We start from the raw sequence: 27,036 nt of genomic DNA, 5'->3' as shown, positions 1-27,036 counted from the left end.
GGTCCGATATAGTCTTTGAGGTGGACTGGGCTCTGAGCTGCAGATACTGATGATGTTTAGAGGGTGTAGGGTGGATTTCAGTGCTTCAGTAGTTGTATTGAAGTTCAAAAAGGAGAGGAGACCTTATTAGGTACTAGATTGTAGCACCACCTTCGTCTAAGAGATTGCATCTCAATAAAGATCGAAGCGACACACAAAGGGATGTGCCCCTTCGGTGTGACGCCTGATGCATGACACCTCAGAAGCTGGCTGCCTATTGTGGGAGGTGCTTGCTGGTATCACCAACCATCTGCCTGGTTTGAAATTGTGTTGTGAAAGATGGTAGATGATGACTGAGGAAAGTCTTTCCCAAGAGCAGACTACAATGAAGATTGGAGCTCAGCAGCTCTAATATGAATGTAGGCTACTGTAAAATTGGGAGCTCAGCAGTTCTAATAAATGTGTAGGCTGCTGTAAAAGTGGGAGCTCAACAGTTCTAAAGTAAGTGCAGGCTTACAATGAGAGTGGGAGTTCAGCAGGTCTGATGGGAATGCAGGCTTACAGTGAAAGAGATGACTCAGCAGATGCAGAGCAAGGATGGTGTGATCAAGGCAGGATAAAAACTCTCAGCACAGATCAGGAAGAGAAGCCCTCCACCCTATGCCTCCACCATAGACATGTAAGCTACAGAAGCTCTACTCAGGCATCAGGCCCATCCTTGCCCAAACTATTACAGTGTGTTTGAGAGAAGATATTGACATGGGGAGTGTGTGTGTGTGTATGCAAGAGAGAGTAAATGGGAGGGAGAGAATGTATAAGATATGGATGTTATAAGAGAGAATTTCTTACCCTCTCATAGTTCTGGAAGTCCCCCTTCACCCCATACATCCTCATCTGGCTTCAAATTCCCGCTTCTCATTCCCCATCCTTCCTTCCTTCCATCTCCTCCCCTCTTCTCTCAGATCCTTGCTGCCTTCTCCTCCCTTCTTTGACATTCCCTGTCTTTCATCTTTTGCCTGGCGATCCCATTTTCATGCTGGTGTCATGCAAGGTCTTCTGATAAATTGCAGCTCTTTTAGGATCTCCACAGTCTATAGCAAGGGTGAGCAACCTGTGGCCCACCACTGAATTTTATATGGCCCATAAAACCATGGGAAATATACACAGAAAAGGTCCCACACAAATGTCTGTTGGAGTTTTGGCATTTTTAAATATTGTATTTTGCAAATATTTTCAGCATTGCTTTGACTGTGGCAGAAGGAGAGGGAATGGTTAAACAAGCACGCACACACACACAATCACTCACTCTTACTTATTTGACTAAGCACACACCTTTTCAAGTAGTAGGTATTTCCCTGCTCCTGGAGATCTCACAATCTAAGTTTATTTCTGAGGTAATGGAGAGTTAAGTGATTTCTCAGTATCACAAGGAGCAGCATATGTGATGGTGTATGGAATAAAGGCAGAGAGACTAGGGAGTAACTACCATTATGCGAGCCTGGCAAAAAACCCCAGGGCCACTCAGAGGTAGGTTACCTGCTGTTGAACTGAAATGCCCTGCTCTGTCCCTGCTGTCCATAACTCACCTTCCTCTTGCTGTGCCATTGCTTCTGCCCAAAACAACATGGCACTATGCTGACTTTTCCTATGCTACTATCTGTCATGCCACCATCCAATGTCTCAACGCTTCTTGGTCCTGACCTGCAGTCTGTATCAATGGCTGAGCACTATATGCAGGAAAGGATTAATCCTTTGGTAGGCCTTAGGCAAACAAGTGCACTGGGGCCCCCATTGTAATATAAATAAATTATAAAACTCCCATAAAAGGGGCCACACATGTTCTCACTGCAGAGAATAAATGGTGGTGGAGGAGGAAGCAGCAGATAAGAAGTGATGCCTGCCAATTCCTGCTGACTAGAGGACAATGTGCACAAGATAGGGAGACTACACAGACCTCTATGGGCAGTAGTGGCTTTACCCCCACCCCTATTACTGCCACCACACACACTTCTTTTTCCAGCAGATTAATTATCAGGGTAAAAATTTGTCTTGGGAGCCACTGAATTGGCACATCTGAGAGGACCCCTCCTAACCAACTGGGCCCTAGGCATCTGCCTAGTTGCCTATGCCTTAATCCTGCCCTGACTACTTGCACACTGCATATGCACTGGCCATCTGGAGTTTATAACAGAACAAATGATCTATTGTTTAGAAGTACTATATATACTTGACTATAAAACCAAGAATTTTTGTCCCCCCCCCCAAAAAAAAAAAAAAATTGTGATCTCGGCTTACAGTTGAGTTGGCACAAATTTCTGTCCTCCCCCCACCCTATTCCTGTGGTGAGAAGGAAGTACTGGTAAGAAGTGGAATGCCGATCACTGAGGGGGGAGGGGGAAGTAGAGAAATGGTGTCATTACTGGGAGTGGATAGGAGAGGAATGGTTGTAACCACAGGGGAGGAGGGGAGGGAAGAGGGATAGAAATGCCCGTCACCATTGAGGAGGGGGGAAGGGGAGGAATACTTGAATATAAACCCTCAATTTATGTTCCAGAACATTTTTCCCTCTTTTTAAGGGGAAAAATGTTATCTTGGCTTAGGTTTAAATGGGTTTAGATTCGAGTATATACAGTATATTTGAAACTAAGTTTATCAGTTAGAAGTATGATGTCAAATTAAGGTTTTGTTTTTTTAACAAGATCCTTCTAGGAGATTCACTGGTGGGTAAATATGATCATTGAGTTTAATTTTCAGAATCTTGGGGATGGGGGGAGCTCAAGTTTGAAGAGTCACATAGGGTGCCTTAGTTCACTTGTACTGTCCCTATATCTAATAGAACCAGGCAGGAAATGATCCTGCACAGCTTACTTGCAATTGTATCAGAGAAAGGTGGAAGAGACTAAATCTAAGGAAGCGGATTTTCAGTCATACTACTACTACTACTACTATTTAACATTTGTAGAGCTCTACAAAGTCATGCACAGATTCATCTAGTAGCAAGGAAGATGGTAATTCCAGAAAAGATGGGGAGGTAACAGAGGGGAAGAACAAGTTGCAACAATTTCAACGGAATTGGAACAATTGGCAACCCAAAAACACAGGTGGATGAAATCAAAGGGGCCCAACGATGCCCTATAATTAATTTATCGTCTTATCAGTTTACTTTTTTGGAAGAATCTCTTCTGGCTAACGGACTTTCTTTTGTTCCTTCCCAGTTTAGGATAGATTTTGAGAAGTTAATTAGGGCACTTCAACTTAAGAGTATTTTTTGTTGATAAGTCGAAATCTACATCTGCTTTTTCGGATTGTAGAGGTAAAAGTACTTGGTCCTCTCCAGGGTTCATGGATCCTGCACTATTAATAATTTTCACCGTCTAGTACATTCAGGATGTAGAACATTTGGAACAAAGTCCCTAAGCTGGGGGACATAATTTGTCAAAAGAAGAATCTCTTATTTTGGAGAAATTGAGTCAGGAATCTACACTTGTGATTCATCTAGCCGACAAAAGAAGCACCATAGTGGTGGTCAACAAAAAGGACTATATGAAAGAGATCTATCATCAATTGGCAGATAATACTACATACCAGCCATTGACCCCACTGAAAGTTTACTGATTAAGATCCAACAATTGACTAAAGGGGCATTTCATCAAGGCTTCCTTACTAAGCAAGAGAGTAAACCTGACAAATCCTCCAGGGAGGCATTTTGTGTCTTCTAGGGACTCCTTGTTAGAGCTTGTTTGTGAATATACAGATTATTTTCTGTGCCCTTTGGTTACACAGATTCCATCTTACCTAAAAGATACCTCTCACTTTTTGCATATTTTAGAGGGCTTACAAAATATTCCATTTGCTCCCTCTATCACAAATGTATTTATGGCGGACTTTGAACAACACTATCAGGCTTATTTTCGAAAGAGAAGGGCGCCCATCTTTCGACACAAATCTGGAGATGGGCGTCCTTCTCCCAGGGTTGCCCAAATTGGCATAATCGAAAGCCGATTTTGGGCATCCTCAACTGCTTTCCGTCGCGGGGATGACCAAAGTTCCTGGGGGCGTGTCGTAAGCATAGCGAAGGTGGGACTGGGGCGTGCTTAACACATGGGCGTCCTCCGCCGATAATGGAAAAAAAGAAGGGCGTCCCTGACGAGCATTGGCCGACTTTACTTGGTCCATTTTTCCTTGCGACTAAGCCTCAAAAAGGTGTCCAAACTGACCAGATGACCACTGGAGGGAATCAGGAATGACCTCCCCTTACTCCCCCAGTGGTCACTAACCCCCTCCCACCCTAAAAAAAAACTTTAAAAATATTTTTTGCCAGCCTCTATGCCAACCTCAAATGTCATACCCAGCTCCCTGACAGCAGTATGCAGGTCCCTGTAGCAGTTTTAGTGGGTGCAGTGCACTTCAGGCAGGCGGACCCAGGCCCATCCCCCCTATCTGTTACACTTGTGGTGGTAAATGTGAGCCCTTCAAAACCCACCATAAACCCACTGTACCCACATCTAGGTGCCCCCTTCACCCCTTAGGGCTATGGTAGTGGTGTACAGTTGTGGGGAGTGGTTTTTTGGGGGGGCTCAGCACCCAAGGTAAGGGAGCAATGCACCTGGGAGCAATTTGTGAAGTCCACTGCAGTGCCCCCTAGGGTGCCCGGTTGTTGTCCTGGCATGTGAGGGGGACCAGTGCACTATGAATGCTGGCTCCTCCCACAACCAAATGCCTTGGATTTGGTCGTTTCTGAGATGGGCGTCCTCGGTTTCCATTATCGCTGAAAACCGGGGACGACCATCTCTAAGGTCAACCTAAATGTGGAGATTTGGGCGGCCCCGACCGTATTATCGAAACGAAAGATGGATGCCCATCTTATTTCGATAATACGGGTTTCACCGCTCCTTCGTGAGGACGTCCTGCGAGGACGCCCTCAGGAAAACTTGGGCGCCCTGTTCGATTATGCCCCTCCACGTCTATATCTCGTTTTTTTATAATATACTACTAAACGAGATCGACTAAATTTTAGGGGTTACCCAATATTTACTAAATACCCTTTTAAGTAACCACTATTTCAACCTTATAATCAAAATAATTCTGTTTATTTTATTAATATTTTTCATATGCTATTAACACATTTTATCAAATTTCATCATAAGCCATATCAATTCTTATTTCCCTCTACTCTATTAACATTAATACACTCATTCATACTATACCTATACACAATTCCTCACTACATTTATTCTTTTCATCTACAAGAGCATAGCATAAACAAGACATAACAGTCTATTCATATTATAACCAGATGATGTGTAGTCTCTTAGTCACAGATGAACACTCTTCCCTTGACTCTTCAAGCAATTATATCTTCAAACTTTCACATAAAATCATTGTTGATTGCTATGTAAGGCTTTACACCTTTACTGCTTTAAAGTCCTACAGCAGTATTTCTGCCGTGCTTTACCAATGATGTAATGCTTGAAATAAATGCTGTCATTCCATCTCACAAAATGATCTTCTGCTGTAATTCAAAAGCTATGCGTCTAGTAGTCCATAATAACTTGCATCATATCGCAAGGTGTTAATTCCAATGTCCCACACCGTCAAACCTTTAACTGTTTGCGGGTATGATCACAGCTTACAAGCAGCTTTCCACATCGTCAACTATGCAACCGATGCATTTCACCCAAAGGCATCATCAGGGGTTTAACTTAGATGTCTCCTGCAACTCAAACAGGTTGCGCCTCACAGGAGTCTGCAAAAAATGGCGCCGCTGAGATTTTTATTGGGGTAGATACACTATGACATTTTTGTTCTTTGGAATAGAACAACAGAAGAATTATCAGTATTTGTGAATTCTTTGAATCAGTCATCCTTCCATCGAATTTGATTGTATCAGCCATCAGTATCTTCTGAATTTCTTGGACGTTTGGATTAAGAAAGAAGGCAATACTTTAAAAGCGGATGTGTATATAAAAGCCACAGATAGAAATTCACTTCTTTGTTATGAGCGTATGCACCCTCAACATCTTAAAATAGTTTGCCTTTGCAATTTTTACATTTTAGAAGAATTTGTGATACTAATCAACTGTATAAAAATTCAGCTATTTAACTGAGAGAAACATTTGTAGAGCATGAGTATCCTCCTAAAATTGTTTTTAAAAAAGTTTACAAATGTGCTCTATACAACAATAAGGATTTGTTACTAGATAGTGGAAGACAATCTAAGTAAAATTTGACGCCTTGTATTCTGAAATATACAAACAAATGTCAAATAGAATCTCAGCAATATTTTAAAAAACATTGGAAGATACTGCAGATAACATGACGTGTTCAAGGAGAATAAACTAATGGTTTCATATGCACGCAATAGCAATTTACAGGACAAACTAAGTAAATCTGATGTATGGTCAAAAGTCACAGTTCAGAATGGTAGCCATCGAAAATATGGGAACTGTTCAGTATGTATTGTAATGATTGAAGGTTCCAGTTTCAAATGGTCAGAAAGAGATACAACTAAAACAACACACAACATGTAACTCTAGTTTATGCTAAATGCCCTTGTGAACGGCTTTATATTGACCTTCATCATGAAAGCTTAAAACAAGGTTTATTGAATGTTGTTCTTGTATTTCCAATAATAAATTAGAAGATCTCGTGGTGAAACAGTCATCAGGTCATCTATTTCATCAATTAAAATGTGTGGTTATCGACCAGGTTCATAGAGGTAAGAGAGGGGGGAATTTTAAAAAGTTATTATGGAGGAAAGAATAACAATGGATCTTTATATTTAATGCAGTTGAATCTGCAGGATTAAATATATCTATTGAATGGACTGCATTCTTTTAAAATCGGAATATGTTTCTCTCTAAATTTAAGGAGCACGCTGATTGGTGGTTTGGCAGTTTGGTGTCCTTATACACCGTGGCCACCTTGGTTCATGATTTGCGAAGGGTGAGAGTTCTAAAATTTTAATTTTCTCTTGATGCAGCAATAGTTTTTTTTTTGTTACATTTGTACCCCGCGCTTGCCCACTCATGGCAGGCTCAATGCGGCTTACATAGTTGGCGAAACAAGGTGCCCTTGTTGAAGATTACAAGTGGAAGCAGTGCAGTACCTTTGAGAATGATTGGAGGGGCCAGTCCCAGAAGAGTGTGTGGTCTTATTTTTTGGGTCTACAACACAGTTTTTCTTTTCCAGTACCATGTAGATGTACAGCATTGGAAGGACATGTAGGAATTATCTGCATTGGAATCCTGGGACCTTCAGATGAGTACCTCTTTTTTTTTTTTAACGTGTTCTTTTCCCTTGTTTAAAGATCTGGAACCACTTTTGTAAATACTCAGGGCACACTATGAGGTCTCTGTTTGGGATTTAGTGTGTTTTGGGGGGATTTTTTGGAATCAGTTGTTTTTCTCCAGATATGGAGTTTTTACACTGATTGTTTTTTTCCCCCTGACGTTTGGAAACTAATCATAGGATTGGCACACCTTACAATTATAGTAGGTTGTTGTTTTTTACAAGTAGCCCTATCGGGAGTTTTGAGGTTTTATTTTATTTTATAGTAATAGTTCCTTGACTCCTCAAGGGGTGTGTTCCTTATTTTCAAAACAAACATTTTTGGGGTATGTTTGTCAGAGGAAAGGTGTATCAGACCCTAATAGGTGATCTCTCACAGCTAATTTATAAATGACTAGTAAAAAAAACCCCGTTTCTGAAAGAAATGAAACAGACGCTAGCAAGGTTGTCCTCTAATGGCAATTATGTTTTTAAGGGAACTGTTAGGAGAGAGTATGTGTGAGAGAGAGTGAGTGAGTATGTGTGAGAGAGAAAGAGTGTGTGTCAGAGAGAGTGTGTGTGATTGAGAGAGAGACAGAATGTGTGTGTCTGTCTTTGTGAGTGAGAGAGTGTAGTGTGTGTCCTGTGTGCACCAATTATGCTCTCTCCCCTGCATTCATCCATATGCAGCAAACGTCCTCTGTGCCCTGCCTGCTTCATCTATCCATGTGCAGCATCTCTCCCCTGCCCCCTCCATCCATCGTGGTGCAGCAGTTCTCCTCTGTCCCTTGCCCTCCCCCCCCCCCACATGTGCATCAACTCTGCGTTCCAGGCCCCCCTCCCCTTTGAGTTCCAGGACCTCCTCTCTCCCTCCCCTCCCCTCCCCTTCGAGTTCCAAGATCCCCTCCCTCCCCTCCGAGTTCCAAGCCCCCCATTCTCGTTCGAGTTCCACCCCCTCATGTCTCCACGCCTCTCTCTCTCTCTCTCTCTCTCTTTCTGCCCTCCAAGCATGACCTGTCCTCTGGCAGCCCCTCGCCTTCCTATTTGCTGGCTGTATTTTAAAAATTCTTACCTTGGGGTGTGGCGTCCACAGTGAAGGCGAGCGGCGCTTCACACTGCCTTCACATGTGTCTCAGCTCTGCCTCTGGTCCCGCCCTCATTTCCTGTTTCCGGAACAAATGACCTGAACAAATCCAAGTCTTTCCAATTACAGGTATCTTGTTCTGGCAGAGTCCACCTGGGAAGAGATCAGTGAGGGGAGGCTCCTACTGGCCTATTCAAAAGAGAGCAAGCAAGCCCAGGGACCTGATATGTTGGAACCAACTTTAACAGCACTTCATTTTGACTGTTAAACTAAGATGAAAATAAAAGTATTTAAGGTGATCCTTTATGCCCCACTGTGCAAACAGCAATAAATTGAATGTGTTTGGTGGCTCCTTTAAGTAGAGGATAGGGATTAGAATGAAAAGCCCAAAGGTACCATGGTTCAGTTATTTGACTCATAAGGAAAGTACTTGGTGGTTTTCCTTTTTCTGTGCAGTGACTTTTTTCTGAGATATTGTTGAGCAGTGTCCAACTGGGAATAATGAGTATTAAGGCGAAAATCAGAGGAGTGAGTCATTGTTACTGAGCGAGCCAGAGAGCGCCTTGCAGAAACAGTGAGAAGGGAGGGAATGGCAGAACAGAGCTGAAAGTGTGAATTCATGGTAAAGACATTTCTGCCCAAATCTCGTTTCTCTACAGCTCAATAAAAATAAGCAAAATCTACTGCTTATAAAAACAGAAATTTACTTTGCTAAAAGCTTATTTTCCTTTGAATGTTTACCTTCTTTGCCCCAAAACACTAAGGATTGCAAAAACAAATAGAACACCCTCTTCCCAAAGAATTGTACATTGGTCATTAAGTTTATTTAGGATTTAAAAAAAAAACAAACAACTTTTATATATGGATCAAAATGAGTACGGTACAAACTGCTAGCTCCCAGGTTCAGCGATATAGAGGGGCATTTTCGATATGATGTCTAAATCCAATTTTGGACATTTTGAGAAAAACATCCAAAAATCCATTAGCAAACATAACCATTTTCAAACCAGAAAAACGTCCAACTTTTTGTTTTGAAAATGGCCATTTGTGTTTGTGCTCAGTGCATAGGACCATTTTGGGGGGGGGGGGGGGAGGGGAAGGCAAGGGAAAAACGCACAAATACAGGCTATTGGGGATATATGGGGGGGGGGGAGGAGGGAACCAGCAATCTCAGTAGACTGGCCACACAGACATCCTAGCAGAGCAGTGGGGCACCCTAGTAGGTAGTGCAGTGAACTTCACATAAAAGATCCCAGGTACACATCTCACCATTACCCCTTATTTGGTATAGGGAGCCCTCCAAAACCCACCAAAAACCTAGTGTACCCAATAGTACACCACTACAATAGCCCTTATGCCTGCAGGTTTCACTTATATATAGGTACTGTAGGCAGAGCCGGTCTTAGCAAGTGCGGGGCCCTGTGCAGACCAATGTGGTGGGGCCCCATCCTAGCCCCGCCTCTGCCCTAGCCCTGCCCCTGCCCTAGCCCCGCCCCCTAGCCCCTGCCCTAGCTCCACCCCATTGATAAGATTATTCAATTTTTAGAAAATTTTTTATTTATGAAATTTCAAATAAAGACAAATGGAGCTAAACTTGTACAGAAAAACTGATTGAAATAATAAGCACAATGCTATCATGACCCCCCCCCCCCTCCCCAGAAATTATTCAGTTCAAGTCCACTACAATTAGTAGTTCCAATTCTCATAACAAAGGAGAATAAAGGAAAAATATTAAGAAAAGATCCAGTACTTTCAAATTCCCCTATTACTCTGTAACCCATCAAACCAGAGAGGCAACACAGAGATCCCCAACCCCAAGTAGCCAAAAAAGATGTAAGTAAGTGCATAGGTTCCCATTAAAGACAAAACCACAACACATTTACAGTACCAAATGTTTCCATAAATCAGCTATATTAGAAATAGACTTTTAATTAAATTTAGATATTAGATATGTATCATATGACAAAGAATAAAGTGGTTGCTCAAAGCATATACTAACCACAATCGCTCAACTGCAAAACACTATGCACAAATTTGTGCAAAAACACACTCAGAACCTTACTGTACCATAAATATTACACTGGGCAGAACCTAATACCACCAATATACCACCCATACAGAAAATACAGACCGTCAGCAATATGAAGCAAGGGATCATAATATCACAATTCTCATGTAGAGCCACAAAACACCCTTTTAAGGTGGATAGTGTTCACAATGAGTTCCTTTTATTAATGACCATATGTAGATCCTTCAAGAGGTAGTGTGTCATGATTTAGGCTCTATACCCTTTCTGGTGTTTTGGTGCCACCTTAGTAAGGTCAACACACAATCTCTCCACTGCAAAACACTATACACAAACTTGTGCAAAAACACACTCATAACCTTACCAAATCATAACAGCACTAATTCCAAGGAAAGGACGAGCTACAACCTTATGAGTGGAAAGGCAGTACTGTAATTACACCAGGCTCTAAAATACCAGTACACAACCTAGTGAAAAAAAAACAAAAAGGGCTGCAAATACTACACTCTAGCAGAATACTGCACCTTGATCACACATGATAAACACATGACACAACAGATATGAAGGCAGAATACTGAACTGTGGAAAGTTACCTCAAGAAGTCAGACTCAGCATGCAGCAATACTAGAAAATTGAAACTTACATGCAAAATATCACAGATGCACATTTCCAAAAGCTGACATATTCCAATTAATAAATTCTGAATAAAATACTTTTTTCTACCTTTGTTGTCTGATCATTTAGTTTTTCTATTCGCTTTGGTCCCAGTGTCTTCTGTTTTATGCAGTGTCTTCTTTCCATTTGATAATTTTTCGCTCACCATGTCCCCATCCTCCTGTGTCCTGTCTACCATCTGTAGCCCTGTCCCTATCCTTTCTCTAGTTTCAGCATCTGCGTTCAAAGTGTTCCGATCCAGCCCTTAAATTCAGCAATTTTCCCTCCATCCATATCCAGCATTTCTCATCACTCCCCTCCATCCATGTGCATCTACTTTCCTCCCCTACCCTACATCCATGATGTCCAGCATTTCTCCTCTCTCCCTTCCTCTCCACCATGTGCATCTCCTTTGTCTTTCCTTCCCTCTATTCCTGCCCAACATTTCTCCTCTCTTCCCTTGTAACGCTCATCATAAGTCATGCAGAAGAACTGTGTCAACTGGAAACTGGACATCAAGTACCACTTCTGCCTCCAGCTTTAATTGTGTGCGCCTTTAAGCATGGAGCCAATTGTAGACTGTGCTGAGACTATGGTGGAAGTTACAGTGCTGCTGATCACATTTCAGCAAGATGAGGAGCATTTGTTCAAATCAGAAGAGCGTGGATGCCCTTGTGGCAGCACAGTGTCAGGGCTGAGTGCCAGCTGGCATGTGCAGGCTGAGGAGGGTGGGGTGGGAACAGACATCAGGATGGGTGGGGGATACCTGCTCTCATCAGGCTGTTTATAGAGTCTGCTTCTAATTTCTGACTCAGGAACAAACTTTTCCTTCTGCTGCTATTTTCTGCAGCCCTCACTATTGATGTCCCCCTCCCCTCACTGTCTGGCTTCCAACCTGTCCTGCCCTCCCTCCCTCCTTCTATGCAACTCACGGATGTGGAAGTGTCAGCAGGCTCACATTTTCTTCTAAATTTATTTCCTCAGAGGCGTTCTCCCTCCGACACCGGCAATTCACATAGCCAGCCTTCTGCCAGCGTCGGAGCCTCTCCTCAGACGCATCCCGCCTCCTCTAATGCAATTTCCTGTCTTGCGCGGAGGTGGGATGCATCTGAGGAGAGGCTCCGACGCTGGCAGAAGGCTGGCTATGTGAATTGCCAGTGTCGGAGGGAGAACTCCTCAGGACTTTAAAAACAAGCGCCCACGTGGATGAGCGAGAGCGGGGGAAGGTGCACGTTGCGCGGGAGGAGAGGACGAGAGGCAGATCACTGCTGCAGGCATTGAGGCGAGGTGCGCCGCGCCCCCCTAAGCGTGAGGCCCCCCTAAGCGCGAGGCCCTATGCGGCCACCTCGGTCGCCTTGGCCTAAGACCGGCCCTGACTGTGGGTTTTGGAGGGCTCACACTTTCCATCACAAGTGTACCAGTTAGGGTGGGTTATGGGTCTGGGTCTCCTTCTCTACAGTGCAGTGCACCAACCACTAGGTACTCCAAGGACCTACTTGCTGCTCTAATAGGACTGACCATAATATCTGAGGCTGTCCTAGAGGCTGGTATGTACTGTTTCTTTCACATCTTTGGGGAGTGGGAGGGACCACCGGGGGAGTAAAGGCGGGGTTATGCATTAATTTCTCCAGTGACCATCTGGTCATTTAGAACACCTTTTTGGAGGGGGGGGGGGTTGTGCTATATGTTAAAGAGGGAATTGAGTCAAATAAAATAAGCATTCGACATGACACAGATAACAGCATTGAATCATTATGGATAGAAATTCCATGTGTGAAGGGAAGGAGTGTTCTTGTAGGGTTGCACTACCGTCCACTGGGACAGAACGAACAGACGGATAAAGAAATGTTTACAGAGATTAGGAAAGCTGGCAAATTGGGCAATGCTATAATAATGGGTGATTTCAATTACCCCACACTCAAGAATCTGTAGACTTGAAAATCACTATTCACAAACAAACCTCTACCCCGTTATTCTGTATCTCAAGAGAAGGGTCATAAAAAGCAGTAATATCAAAGATATCAAAAAAGTGGAGGAAAAAAGACTTCAGAAACAACGAGAAACACACCCACTTGTAAGGCAGACCTTCATATATGTAGGTGGCTCTCCACAATCATTAGTCATAAAAGAACGCCACCTTATTTTCCATTTTCTACAAAATGACCAAAAAACTTTTAGAGATACAGAATTTTAACTTTGGAAAGCATCAAAAATATTGTTGCTTCTGAATTACAATAACAAGTACTTATCTTGGGAACGATAAACTGTGTTCTTCTTGGAATAATTTTCACCAATCCCAATAGGGGTTCCCTGTTTCACCACCATAGGTTGCTTCAGGGGAAACGCTTCATTTTATAACCTCCTTCCAAGGTATCAACTCATTCCAAGTGTCGCGTGCTCGAGGACCTTGGCATACTGTCAGGCTTCTTCCCCGGGAGCACTGGGTTCGTGAGCCCATGGGCCACTACCGTGGAGCGGCAGTGGCAGGCAAGATCACCTCCAAGGTAGAGATGAGACAAAACTGGACCGGAACCCCGGACTGGAGTTCTACACCGGAATACACGGAACTGGAACGCACCGGACGGGTGCGCACTGGAGTGGAGCCCGCTGGACTGGAACACACTGGAAGGCCCCACAGGACTGGAACATACAGGAGTGAAACCCGCTGGACTGGAACACACTAGACCTAGGCTTCACCTACGCTTGACCACCTTTCCCCGAGGGTTGAGCCCTCAGGTTCTGGCAGCCGGTAGGACTTACAGGAAAACCCAGAACTGGAACTTGCAAGCAGGAACAGCAGGAATGAAGATCCAGGAGTGCCCCCTGGCACCTAGGCGCAGGCAAGGCCGACAGGCAGGGACTGTCCGGGTTCTGGCAGTCAGCAGGTTTAAACACAATGACTAGTAAACTGTACCTAGGCTAATAGAAATGCTATACCCAGGCAAACCAGTCATACACAAGAAACATACACAGAGCACACTCAGGAGACTTGAAAGCTATACACCAGCTAACAACAAAGCTGTGCCCAAGCTAACAAGTCATGCACTGGAAACAAACAGAGAGCACTAGCAAAGCTATACACAGGCTAACAAGCCACACGGTGCCTAAGCTGGCTAGTCTAAACAAACACAGAGCACTAGCAAAGCTATACACAGGCTAACAAGCCACACGGTGCCTAAGCTGGCTAGTCTAAACAAACACAGAGCACTAGCAAAGCTATACACAGGCTAACAAGCCACACGGTGCCTAAGCTGGCTAGTCTAAACAAACACAGAGCACTAGCAAAGCTATACACAAGCTAACAAGCCACACGGTGCCTAAGCTGTCTAGTCAAACATAGAAACTCACACAGAGCAAACACTGAAACAGTGTACAGAGCACTCTATACACCAGGGCCCTAAATGAAATGCAAAGGGCCGGGCTGTAGTCTCTAAGTGATTAATAAAGCCCTTCCACACCAGAGGTACAGCTGCAGCAATCACCTTGCATCCAAACAGAGGCTTGACACACAGAGAAGTCAGCCCAGCGGGAGCCATCTTGGATACTGGCATAGAGGAGTCAGCGGCAGCCATCTTGGAAAAGGCATAGCCCACACAGGTGAGGTTCAGTAGGGCAATCAGCACACAGAGCCAGAGAGAAACTAAGACAGAGACAGACACAGAGACAAGCAGAAGCCAGCACAGCCACTGACTCCCAGAAACAGGGTAAGTCTGAGGGTGGTCACGGCCACAGACGTAACAGTACCCCCTCCTCAAGACCCCCCTCTCGGTCTCCCTGAGGAGTTCAGGTGTCCAGGGGTAACTATGGTGAAACCTCCTGATGGGTCTCAAAAGCCAGACATAGATCACTGGACTGGAAGTTACCAGGAAGTTCAAAACTGGCAGACAAAAGTAGAACCTGTGACCAGAAGGCTCCTTCGAATCACCACGGGGCACCCTCAGGAACATGGATGCATCAAGAGGAACAAAATTCAAAAGTAACCCTTCCCAGAGGGAACCCACAATGTCCTGGACCTCTTGGCAATTCTGTGTAATGGCAAGAGCAAGGCTGAAGCCACTACCCCAGCTGACATCAGACGCTGGGCTGGGGCCCAAAGTGGCATCCCAGTCTTGACAGGAACTAGAAGTCTGAACAGAAGCAGATCTGGAACTGAAACCTGGGTTGGCATCCAAAACTGAGCCGGGATTTGGACCCGGACTGGAATCAACCCCTTGATTGTAACTGGAACTGCAACTCGATCCAGACTCAGCATCTTGACTGGAACTGCAACTCGATCCAGACTCAGCATCTTGCCTGGAACACCAACTCGATCCAGACTCAGCATCTTGCCTGGAACTGCAACTCGATCCAGACTCAGCATCTTGCCTGGAACTGCAACTCGGTCCAGACTCAGCATCTTGACTGGAACCGCAACTCGATCCAGACTCAGCATCTTGACTGGAACCGCAACTCGATCCAGACTCAGCCTCTTGACTGGAACTCCAACTCGATCCAGACTCAGCATCTTGCCTGGAACTGCAACTCGCTCCAGACTCAGCATCTTGACTGGAACTCCAACTCGATCCAGGCTCAGCATCTTGACTGGAACTACAACTCGATCCAGACTCAGCATCTTGACTGGAACTGCAACTCGATCCAGACTCAGCATCTTGACTGGAACTGCAACTCGATACAGGCTCAGCATCTGGACTGGAACTGCAACTCGATCCAGACTCAGCATCTTGACTGGAACTGCAACTCGATCCAGACTCAGCATCTTGACTGGAACTCCAACTCGATCCAGACTCAGCATCTTGACTGGAACTGGCACTTGGTCCGGGACTACTAAGCCACCTTCTTTCAGCTTGGACTTCAGGAGTATCCCTCGGACTGGACTCAGAGGCTTGAGTGGAAGCGCCACTTGAACTGGCATCGGAGGCTCGGTCAGCAGCGTCCCTCGGACTGGACTCTGAAGCTTGGCTGAACGCGCTGCTCGGATGGGACTGGACCCCTGCTGGGCCCAGAGCGTGGAATTCCCAAGACGTCTTCTCTCAGCGACAGCTTCCGGAGTATCCCACAAAGCTGGATTCAGAACAAGGCTGCGGCGATACTCTGAGAGCGTGATGAAAGGGTCCATATCTGAAACTGGGCTTTCAGTGATTCCAAGCCACCGGACACGTTTTCTCTCAGCTGCCGCTTCAGGGGTCTTCTTCAAAACAGGATGAGACAACAGTTTCCCACGATACTGACGAAGAGTCATAGAAGGATCAAGCACAATGACGGAGCTGGACCCCAGCTAGGTCGGCTGGGTGGGGGTTCTTGCCGGGCTCATGGCCTTTGCATTCTGTCGCGTGCTCGAGGACCTTGGCATACTGTCAGGCTTCTTCCCCGGGAGCACTGGGTTCGTGAGCCCATGGGCCACTACCGTGGAGTGGCAGTGGCAGGCAAGATCACCTCCAAGGTAGAGATGAGACAAAATTGGACCGGAACCCCGGACTGGAGTTCTACACCGGAATACACGGAACTGGAACGCACTGGAGTGGAGCCCGCTGGACTGGAACACACTGGAGGGCCCCACAGGACTGGAACATACAGGAGTGAAACCCGCTGGACTGGAACACACTGGACCTAGGCTTCACCTACGCTTGACCACCTTTCCCCGAGGGTTGAGCCCTCAGGTTCTGGCAGCCGGTAGGACTTACAGGAAAACCCGGAACTGGAACTTGCAAGCAGGAACAGCAGGAATGAAGATCCAGGAGTGCCCCCTGGCACCTAGGCGCAGGCAAGGCCGACAGGCAGGGACTGTCCGGGTTCTGGCTGTCAGCAGGTTTAAACACAATGACTAGTAAACTGTACCTAGGCTAATAGAAACGCTATACCCAGGCAAACCAGTCATACACAAGAAACATACACAGAGCACACTCAGGAGACTTGAAAGCTATACACCAGCTAACAACAAAGCTGTGCCCAAGCTAACAAGTCATGCACTGGAAACAAACACAGAGCACTAGCAAAGCTATACACAGGCTAACAAGCCACACGGTGCCTAAGCTGGCTAGTCTAAACAAACACAGAGCACTAGCAAAGCTATACACAGGCTAACAAGCCACACGGTGCCTAAGCTGGCTAGTCTAAACAAACACAGAGCACTAGCAAAGCTATACACAGGCTAACAAGCCACACGGTGCCTAAGCTGTCTAGTCAAACATAGAAACTCACACAGAGCAAACACTGAAACAGTGTACAGAGCACTCTATACAACAGGGCCCTAAATGAAATGCAAAGGGCCGGGCTGTAGTCTCTAAGTGATTAATAAAGCCCTTCCACACCAGAGGTACAGCTGCAGCAATCACCTTGCATCCAAACAGAGGCTTGACACACAGAGAAGTCAGCCCAGCGGGAGCCATCTTGGATACTGGCATAGAGGAGTTGGTGGCAGCCATCTTGGAAAAGGCATAGCCCACACAGGTGAGGTTCAGTAGGGCAATCAGCACACAGAGCCAGAGAGAAACTAAGACAGAGACAGACACAGAGACAAGCAGAAGCCAGCACAGCCACTGACTCCCAGAAACAGGGTAAGTCTGAGGGTGGTCACGGCCACAGACGTAACACCAAGATAGTTCGCCATCAGCAACTTTCAAGAACAAACTTTCTGTGCATGGCTTCTCTCAAAATGGTGACGGGCTTTCCAAAAAACGCCTTCAATATGTACCGACGTAGTGACATCATCACCTTCCACATAACTGACATTCATAGAAAAGCCTTCAACTCAATCACAACATTTAACCCTTGAGTTGCCACCTTACATAAAGAAAAAATCCATCTTTGTTCATGTTCTACTATTATTTAGAGCCAGTAACAGGTTATAGAGAGCCTGTTTACCTGCCTTCTTGACCAAGGAAGTGGGATATCCTCTCCCAATAAACTTCTCCAATAGCACAGGTAATTGTTGCTTAAACTCAGATATAGAAGAGCAAATCCAGGATTTGGTCAAGAAGGCAGGTAAAATGACTAAAATGATAAAGAGGATGTAACTCCTCTCGTATGAGGAAAGGATAAAGTGCTTAGGGCTCTTCAGCTTGGAAAAGAAACGGATGTGGGGACATATGATTGAGGTCTACAAAATCCTGAGTGGTGTAGAACAAGTAGAAGTTAATTGATATTTTACTCATTTCCAAAGTACGAGTAGGGGACACTCGAGGAAGTTACATGGAAATACTTTTAAAACAAATAGGAGGAAATATTTTTTCACTCAACGATAGTTAAGCTCTGGAACTCTTTGCCGGAGGAGGTGGTAACAGTGGTTAGCGTATCTGGGTTTAAAAAAGGTTTGGACAAATGCCTGGAGGAAAAGTCCATAGTCTGCTATGCTATTGAGACAAACCGAACAGAGAGGGTAAACCGCATACATAAAAAGTACACAAACCAAAAAACCAACACTGGGCCTTCAAGACTGAGACAACAGGAGTATTTTATTGACAAGTGACCCGACACGGGCCGTGTTTCGGCATTAAACAACGCCTGCCTCAGAGGTCAGGGTCTGGATGTGATTTGTTTAAAAAAATGAATATCTCCGAAAATAGACGGAGAAGATCTATAAAATCAAGCTTGCCTGTTCGGGTCGACAGCCAGGATGTAGAGTAAAAAAAACTCCTGTGTTATCCTTGTCTTTAGCAAAAGTGCTTTTGCTAAAGACAAATCACATCCAGACCCTGACCCCTGAGGCAGGCGTTGTTTAACTCTGAAACACTGCCCGTGTCGGGTTACTTGTCAATAAAATACTCCTGTTGTCTCAGTCTTGAATGCCCAGTGTTGCTTTTTTTGTTTGTATGCTATTGAGACAGACATGGGAAGCAACTACTTGCCCTGGGATTTGTAGTATGGAGTGTTGCCATGATTTGGGTTTCTGCCAGATACTTGTGACCTGGCTTGGCCACTGTTTAGAAAACAGGATGCTAGGCTAGATGGACCATTGGTCTGACCCAGTATGGCTACTCTTGTGTTCTTATGCTGTGACTTAGTTGTTATTGAAACAGATCTAGACCAAAACATCTAATGTTTAGCCCTGGACATTTTCACTCTTTTCCATTAAGGCAGAAAAACGTCTAAATTTTGGGAAAGCCCAAATCCCACCCCCAACACACCCCCTTGTGAATTGCACGCACTACAGAAAAAAATGTCCAAATGCCACTTTATGCCATTTTTGAGACTTTTTCTCTTTTGAAAATGAGCCCCATAATCTTCAGTCTTTATAATAAAGTATTAAGTATAAAAGAGGAAGCCGGAAAGGAATGTACACTATGTGTGAGGGGCCATTTTACTAAGCCACGTAGGTGCCCACGTGCCCCCTACGCACACCTAATTGGACTTACCGCCCGGTTACCGTGTGGCCCTCGCAGTAATTTCAATTTTGGCGCGCGTCCGCTACGCAAGTCCGAAAAATATTTTTACATTTCTGGCACGCGTCAAGTGGCATTTGTTGCACGTAGGTCATTACCGCCTGGTTACCGCTTGAGACCTTACCGCTAAGTCAATGGCTGGCGGTAAGGTCTCAGACCCAAAATGGACATGCAGCAATTTTCATTTTGCTTCACGTCCATTTTCAGCAAAAATTTTAAAAAGGCATTTTTTGTGGGTGCACTGAAAAATAATTCTGCACACACACAAAACACGCGTCTAAACTACCACAGGCCATTTTTCAGTGCACCTTAGTAATGGGACCTCTGAGTGCTGCCTGTGAATGTCACTTCTCTAACTCAGATTTCATTCAAACATAGCCCCTTGTTGGCAATAGTTATGGTACTGGCAGGCTCAACAATTGGATTTCAGCTAAGCGCTGGGAAAGTAAGGAATATATCAGACTAACTATTCCTTAAAGTACACATTTACTCTAAGGAACAGTTAGTCTGATATATTCCTTACTTGCCCAGCATCTTCCTCTTTCTTCTTTGGCTCATGTTTTCTTTCTTGATACTACCTTGTGGTGCCTTTTTTTTCTTTTGCAAAAATTTAAAAATGGATTAAATGTAAAGAAATAGCTTTCATGGCAACCATACAACTCTGCTCCTGGAATGACCACACATCCAGATACCACTGGAATCCCCAGTTTGTAGGTATAGTACCAGAATCATCCATTTTACACATGGGGGTGGGGGGTGGTGAGAAAAAAAGTGAAAGAATGTAACCTAAGTCCCAATGAAGTCAAGTCACTCAAAAACTTAAAGAATGCATTAATATATTTATTTATTTATTTTTGTTTGTTTGTTTCATTTGTATCCCACATTTTCTCACCTATTTGCAGGCTCAATGTGGCTTACATGGTACCGCAACGGCGTTCGCCAGTTGCGGTATGAACAAATGCAGGTGTTATTGTGGTAAAAGAAGGTTCGTGTTTGGTAGATACATTGGGGAAGTTAGGGAGGGGGGATGAGGGTTAAGGTATACCCATTACAGTCTTTGGTTTTGCAGTGTCGCAGGAACTTAGGTTTTTATGTTGGGTCGGTGGGGTATGCCTTTTTGAACAGATTTGTTTTTAGTTCTTTCTGGAAACTTAGGTGGTCATTCATTGTTTTTATTATCCTTGGCAGAGCGTTCCATAGTTGTTCACTTAAATAAGAAAAGCTGGATGGATAAGTTGATTTGTATGAGTCCTTTAGTACTTGGGTAGTGGAGATTTAGGTAAGTTCATGTTGATCTTGTTATGTTGCTGGTTGGTAGGTCTATGAGGTCTGTCATGTATCCCGGGGCTTCGCTGTATATAATTTTATGAACCATGATGCAGACCCTAAAAGCAATGCGTTCTTTGATTGGGAGCCAGTGCAGTTTTTCTCGGAGGGGTTTGGTGCTATCATAACCTGTTTTTCCAAATATAAGCCTGGCTGCTGTGAGAAAGCTGTCTTGGTGGCTGTCCTAAATGTATTTATTTATTTATTTATTTATTTATTTGTTGCATTTGTATCCCACCTCTTTGCAGGCTCAAAGTGGCTTACAATACATCATGAGTAGTGGAAGAATGTTAGTAAATAAATTCCACTTCATTTGTGTATTTTACCCACAGATGTGCTCACCTTAGGATGGAGAACCTAGTTAGATGGATTTCACAACCAGGGCCCCTGGTCTCTCCAAAAAAGGAGAGTTAATGCTTATTCCATATCATCAAGCAGATCAATCCATAGACTGGTGGGTTGTGTCCATCTACCAGCAGGTGGAGATAGAGAGCAATCTTTTGCCTCTCTATATGTGGTCATGTGCTACCAGGAAATCCTCAGTATTCTCTCTATCTAGCAGGTGTGTGGTCACACGCAGCAGCTCTGGCTTGGTCTCCACGCCTATTTACTTAGGCTTTGTTGAGTACCTGGGGTTGAGGGCACTTCGTGAGCAAATGCAAACCTGGTGGTGCCAGGTCCCTCCTTTTCTCCCCTCTCCCGCTGGCTCTGTTTTTTTTTTTTTTAACGATCTTGAAGCAGAAAAGATTTTCCTTGCAGCTGCTCACTGGGACACAATTCGTTGCAGCTCGGAGCAAGAAGCAGGTAATTTTACCTTTTCTTAGTGGGCAGGGGGTTCCCTGATCATTTCCCTCGTGGATCATGGCGTTGGATGGTAAGGGCGCAAAAAAGCGCTCCCTGGACTGCGATCGTGCGGCTAGTGGGGAGGCGCGGGGATCAGAGGCAGAGAAGCCCTTTTTGGGCGCCCTTCCGGATTTTGCTGATTTAGCCGGTTTTTCCTCCGCTGGGGCGTCAGCAGCCTTTCCCACCTTAGGCGCCCATCCCCCGCTGTCCGCCCTTCTGACATCGGCCGCCCATGCAGCTCGGACGGCCTCTGGTATGGCCGCCTTTGAGTTGGGTGGCGGTAAGAAGATGGCGAAGTTTAAGCGCCATGCTTCCCGCGCAGCTCCTTTGCGGAGTGATGTGCCTGACGCCATTTTGGATGCGCAGCGCACCTCTCCCCCGCTCTATGGAGTGGAGGTTGAGAGTTCCTGTAGGGCTGTGGCCCAGGTTGCAGAGGTGCACAAACAGGGGGAGTTTCTCTCCCAAGTTTATTTTGTTGCTGCATCAGGCCTTTCAACTGCAAAACGCTTCTCCCGCTCCCCTGTCAGATATGGGGGAAGAGGCTTCCCTGATCAAGCGCCCTCGGGTGGATCTTCAGGTCTTGGGGGACTCTGTCTCCTCTGATGTAGATGAGGGCAGCGTTTCTGAGTTCTCCCAAAGGTCCCTTGGGGATTCTTTTGAGGAGGCTGATCCTCGCCCTGATAGGGGAGATGACCCTTCTGCAGCGCGGCTTTTTCGCTCAGAGGAATTGCTTAACCTGTTAGTTCAGGCTGTGAGCATCTTGAGTATTTCCTCTCCGGAGGAAGGCCCTCCTTCAGCCTCGGCGGGTTCCGCTATTATGTTGGGAACCAAGCGCCCTTCCAGGACCTTCCACGTCCATGAAGCCATGAAAACTCTAATTTCGGCTCAATGGGATTCTCCAGAGGCGAGCCTCAAGGTAGCCAGGGCCATGACTCGTCTGTACCCTCTGCCAGAGGGTGAACAGGAGGCCTTGCACTGGCCGGCAGTGGACTCTCTATTCACTGTGGTGACGAAAAAGACGGCTTTGCCGGTGGAAGGTGGCTCTGCCCTTAAGGATTCACAGGACAGGAAATTGGAAGCGGCCTTAAAGTTAGCCTTTGAAGCGGCCACCTTGAGTTTGCAGGCCTCGGTTTGCGGCTCCTATGTGGCCAGGGCATGCCTGACGGTGGTGCAGCGGGCCTCCCCCTCGGATCCTTCCCTGAGGGTGGATTGGCCGGTCCTGGAGTCGGGTTTGGCTTACTTGGCAGACTTGCTGTATGATGTTTTGAGAGCCTCGGCTAAAGGTAAGTCTCAGACAGTCTCTGCCCATCGTTGGCTATGGCTTAAGCATTGGTCAGTTGACCATGCCTCCAAATCCTGCTTAGCCAAGTTGCCTTTTAAGGGCAAGCTGCTCTTCAGGGATGAGCTGGACAAGATCGTGATGGATCTCGGCAGTTCTAAAGGCAAGAGGTTGCCGGAGGTCAAGGCAAGGGCCAGCGGTGCTCGCCCTGGATCCTCTAAGGGCCGTTTTCAAGAAGCCCGTCGGTATCGCCCGGGCAAGTCGGGCTCCTCCTCCTCCTCCAAGCAGAGGTTCTCCCCAAAGCAGCATTCCTTTCGCAGAGACCGCCGCTCAGGAGGTTCTTCCTCCGGTCCTCCCCCAGGGTCTGGTACCCAATGACGGGGCCCTGGTCCATGGCCCAGAGCAGATAGGAGGAAGGCTGTCATCTTTTCTGGGCGAGTGGACCAGGGTAACTTCAGATGCTTGGGTTCTAGAAGTCATCAGAGATGGCTACATGTTGGAGTTCTGCCGGCCCCTGAGAGACGGGTTCGTAAACTCTCCCTGCAAGTCTCCCCTCAAAGTGGCAGCAGTTCAGCAGACTCTGGACAACTTGCTCTGCCTTGGGGCGGTGGTCCCAGTGCCCGTAGAGCAGCGTGGCACAGGACTTTACTCCATTTACTTTGTGGTGCCAAAGAAAGGAGGCTCTTCTCGGCCTGTTCTCAACCTCAAGGGAGTCAATCGGGCCTTGTGAATACAGCATTTCCGTATGGAGACTCTCTGCTCTGTGATTGCTGCGGTACAAGAAGGAGAATTCCTGGCATCCTTGGACATTGTGATAAGGTCACATGTTTGTGATAAAGTCACATCCAGGATAGTTGGGTTAAGGCAGTTTCAGTCTGGAATACAAGTCCCAGAAGGCATTGCAGGCAAGGAGCCAGGGGGTGAGATGGAAAACCCAGACTGGACTCCTAGCTGCAATAAGGGAGGACATGGGTGTAAACTAACAGGAGGTGTAGATTGGCTGCCACTAGGGGGAAAGAGAGATAGGAAACCCTGTGTACAGGAGCTCCTCATTAGGCTCATGCTCAACTCAGCTGGTATGGGTGTGGGGAAGCTAATGGAAGGAGAATGATTGGTTGTGGTAGCTGAAGCCAGGAATTGATTAGGCAAGTGGGAAGGAGTCCCAGCAGAGGAGTTCAGTTCAGGAGAGAGAAGCAGTTGCAGGCTGAAAACCCTTGGGCAGGGAGGTCCCTAAAGTACTGAAGCAGGTGAAATTCCTTGGGTGAGAGGAAGTCCCAAAAGTATTGAATTCACTGTGAAGCTGATGCAGGGGAAAACCCTTGGGTAGAAGGAGTCCCTAAAATATTGAACTCTCCTGAGGGTAAAGAGGATAGAAGGTAGAAACTGCTGCTGGGTGACTTAACTGTGATGATGAACTGAAAGAACTGTTTGTCTTGGGAATTGAATTACTGTTTATTGTGCACTGGATAAAGAGCCCAGATTGGAGCCTGTAAGCCTGTATTGAATCCTGGTATGAACTGTGTACTAGAAACCTCAACTCCTGGGGCCTGGGATTATGTGCAACTGTTGGGCTCCATGACGGCCACGATGGAGGTAGTGCCCTGGGCCAGGGCCCATATGAGACCACTACAGAACTCTCTTCTGCGGCGCTGGACTCCGGTTTCGGAGGATTACGCAGTTCGCCTTCCCCTGGACCCGGCGGTGAGAAGGGCGCTAAGTTGGTGGCTGATGTCAGACAAGTTGTCAGCCGGCATGCCTCTCACCTGCTTGACGGGCTGGGGAGCCCACGGCCTAGGAAGGACAGCGCAGGGGATATGGTCGCCGGCGGAGGCGAAGTGGAACTTCGGGCCATTCGGTTGGCGCTCCAAGCGTTTCTTCAGGTACTGATACTGAAGCCAGTTCGAATCCTATCGGACAATACCACGGCCGTGGCCTATGTCAATCGCCAGGGAGGTACCAGGCGCGCCCCCCTAACCAGGGAGGCCATGAAGTTATGCCAGTGGGCAGAGGCGAATCTGGACCAGCTGTCGGTGGCTCACATTGCGGGAGTCCTGAATGTCGAGGCGGACTTTCTCAGTCGCCATACCTTGGATCCCGGAGAGTGGCAACTGTCTGCTCGGGTGTTCTTGGAGATTATGAAGCGCTGGGGCATGCCGACCTTGGACCTGATGGCGACCTCGGCCAAGTGCCATGGTTCTTCAGCAGAGGACGGGACCCTCGATCTCTGGGGGTCGATGCTCTTCTCCAGCAGTGGCCGGTACAGGAGCTTCTCTAAGTGTTCCCGCCTTGGCCTATGCTGGGCAGAATTCTCGGCCTGGTGGCAAAACACCCAGGCCAGGTGGTCCTGGTGGGTCCAGACTGGCCCAGACGCCCTTGGTATGCAAACCTGATCCGGCTTTCTGTAGACAGTCCTCTGTGGCTTCCAGTGGAGCGGGGCCTCTTACATCAGGGTCCCGTGGTGATTGAGGATCCCTCCCCCTTTGGTCTTACGGCCTGGCTCTTGAGCAGAAGCGGCTGAAGAAGAAGGGCTTCTCGGACAAGGTCATCGCCACTATGCTGAGAGCACGGAAGCGCTCTACTTCTACTGCGTACGCCAGGGTATGGCGTACCTTTGTATCATGGTGCGAGGCAGGATCCCTGTTGCCCTTCACGGCGCCAATTGCTTCAGTGTTGGCGTTCCTGCAAGAAGGTCTGGAGGAAGGCCTGTCGCTCAGCTCTCTTAAGGTCCAGGTAGCGGCTCTAGCTTGCTTCAGGGGTCGCTTGAAGGGTGCTTCCCTGGCTTCTCAGCCAGATGTGGTGCATTTTCTCGAAGGGGTTAATCACCTATGCCCTCCTCTGCACTCGATAATGCCTACGTGGAATCTCAATCTGGTGCTGCGGGCCTTGCAGAAGCCGCCCTTTGAGCCATTATCGCGACCTTCTCTGAAGGACCTGACGTTGAAAGTGGTCTTTTTGGTAGCAATCGCTTCAGCCAGGAGGGTTTCCGAGCTCCAGGCACTCTCGTGTAGAGAGCCGTTCCTGCGGTTCTCGGAGGCAGGAGTGTCTATTCGCCCAGTGCCTTCCTTCCTGCCCAAGATTGTTTCTCGCTTCCATGTGAATCAGCAGCTTTGTCTACCCTCCTTCCGTAGGGAGGATTATCCAGAGGAGTATTGTGCTCTCAGATGCCTGGATGTTAGACGAGTTATCATCAGATACTTGGAAGTGACCAACGATTTCCGGAAGTCAGATCACCTGTTCGTGCTGTTCGCGGGCCCCAGTAGGGGTCTGCAGGCATCTAAACCTACCGTGGTACGTTGGGTCAAGGAAACGATTGCAGCGGCTTATGTGGTCGCAGGTAAGATGCCGCCTATCCAGCTGAAGGCTCATTCTACTAGAGCACAGGTGGCTTAGATGGCAGAGTCCAGGTCCGTTTCCTTGGAGGAGATTTGCAGATCGGCGACTTGGGCGTCGGCTCATACCTTCTCATGGCAATATCGCTTGGATGTGGCAGCACGGGCCGAGGCCCAGTTTGGAGCTTCAGTGTTGCGTTCTGGGATTTCCATGTCCTGCCCTGGGTGCGTACTGCTTGGGTACATCCCACCAGTCTATGGATTGATCTGATAATTTTCTTTCCATTAATCATAGCAGATCAATCCATAGTCCCTCCCAGATATCTGTACTGTTTGTTCTAGTTCAGTTATATTTCCGGTTCAAGTTTAGACTTCAGTTCCTGTTCAGGAGGACTTCGAGTTCAAGTTCTTCCACTTGGATTTCCCTGGAGTTGGGGCGACTTTGTGTTACAGTGAGCTGCTGCTTCTTTCCCCCCGTTTCGACGGTGGTTGGATTCATAACTAAATTATGCCAGTGCTCCCTCCCACTTCGTGTGGCTGTAGGGTAGCTTCGTTTCCCTCTCGCTTTGGCGGTGAAGGGTTAAGCCAGCTCCTCCCACGGTTGCGGTAGCAGGATACGCCAGTTCCCCCCGCGTCGGTGGGTGTGGGTGCCCCCTCCCGCTTCAGCGGTGGTTGGGTGACGGAGTGTCCCTTTGTGGGTGTAATTCTCTATGTTTGGTGATTCCTGCGGATGGAGCTTTGATATCGATTATACTGAGGATTTCCTGGTAGCACATGACCACATATAGAGAGGCAAAAGATTGCTCTCTATCTCCACCTGCTGGTAGATGGACACAACCCACCAGTCTATGGATTGATCTGCTTTGATT

General features: G+C 46.7%; 1 protein-coding gene across 2 annotated transcripts in view; it reads left to right on the top strand.

Moving 5' to 3' along the window:
• The window catches only part of DNM3 (dynamin 3), a 1,044,597-nt gene that overhangs the window by 959,772 nt on the left and 57,789 nt on the right, over window positions 1-27,036 (top strand). The window lies entirely within an intron of this gene.

Source organism: Microcaecilia unicolor, chromosome 6, assembly GCF_901765095.1.
Source record: "Microcaecilia unicolor chromosome 6, aMicUni1.1, whole genome shotgun sequence".
Classification (NCBI taxonomy): domain Eukaryota; kingdom Metazoa; phylum Chordata; class Amphibia; order Gymnophiona; family Siphonopidae; genus Microcaecilia; species Microcaecilia unicolor.
Note: the sequence above shows the minus strand (reverse complement) of the source record. Positions and strands in the feature narration are given on the sequence as shown.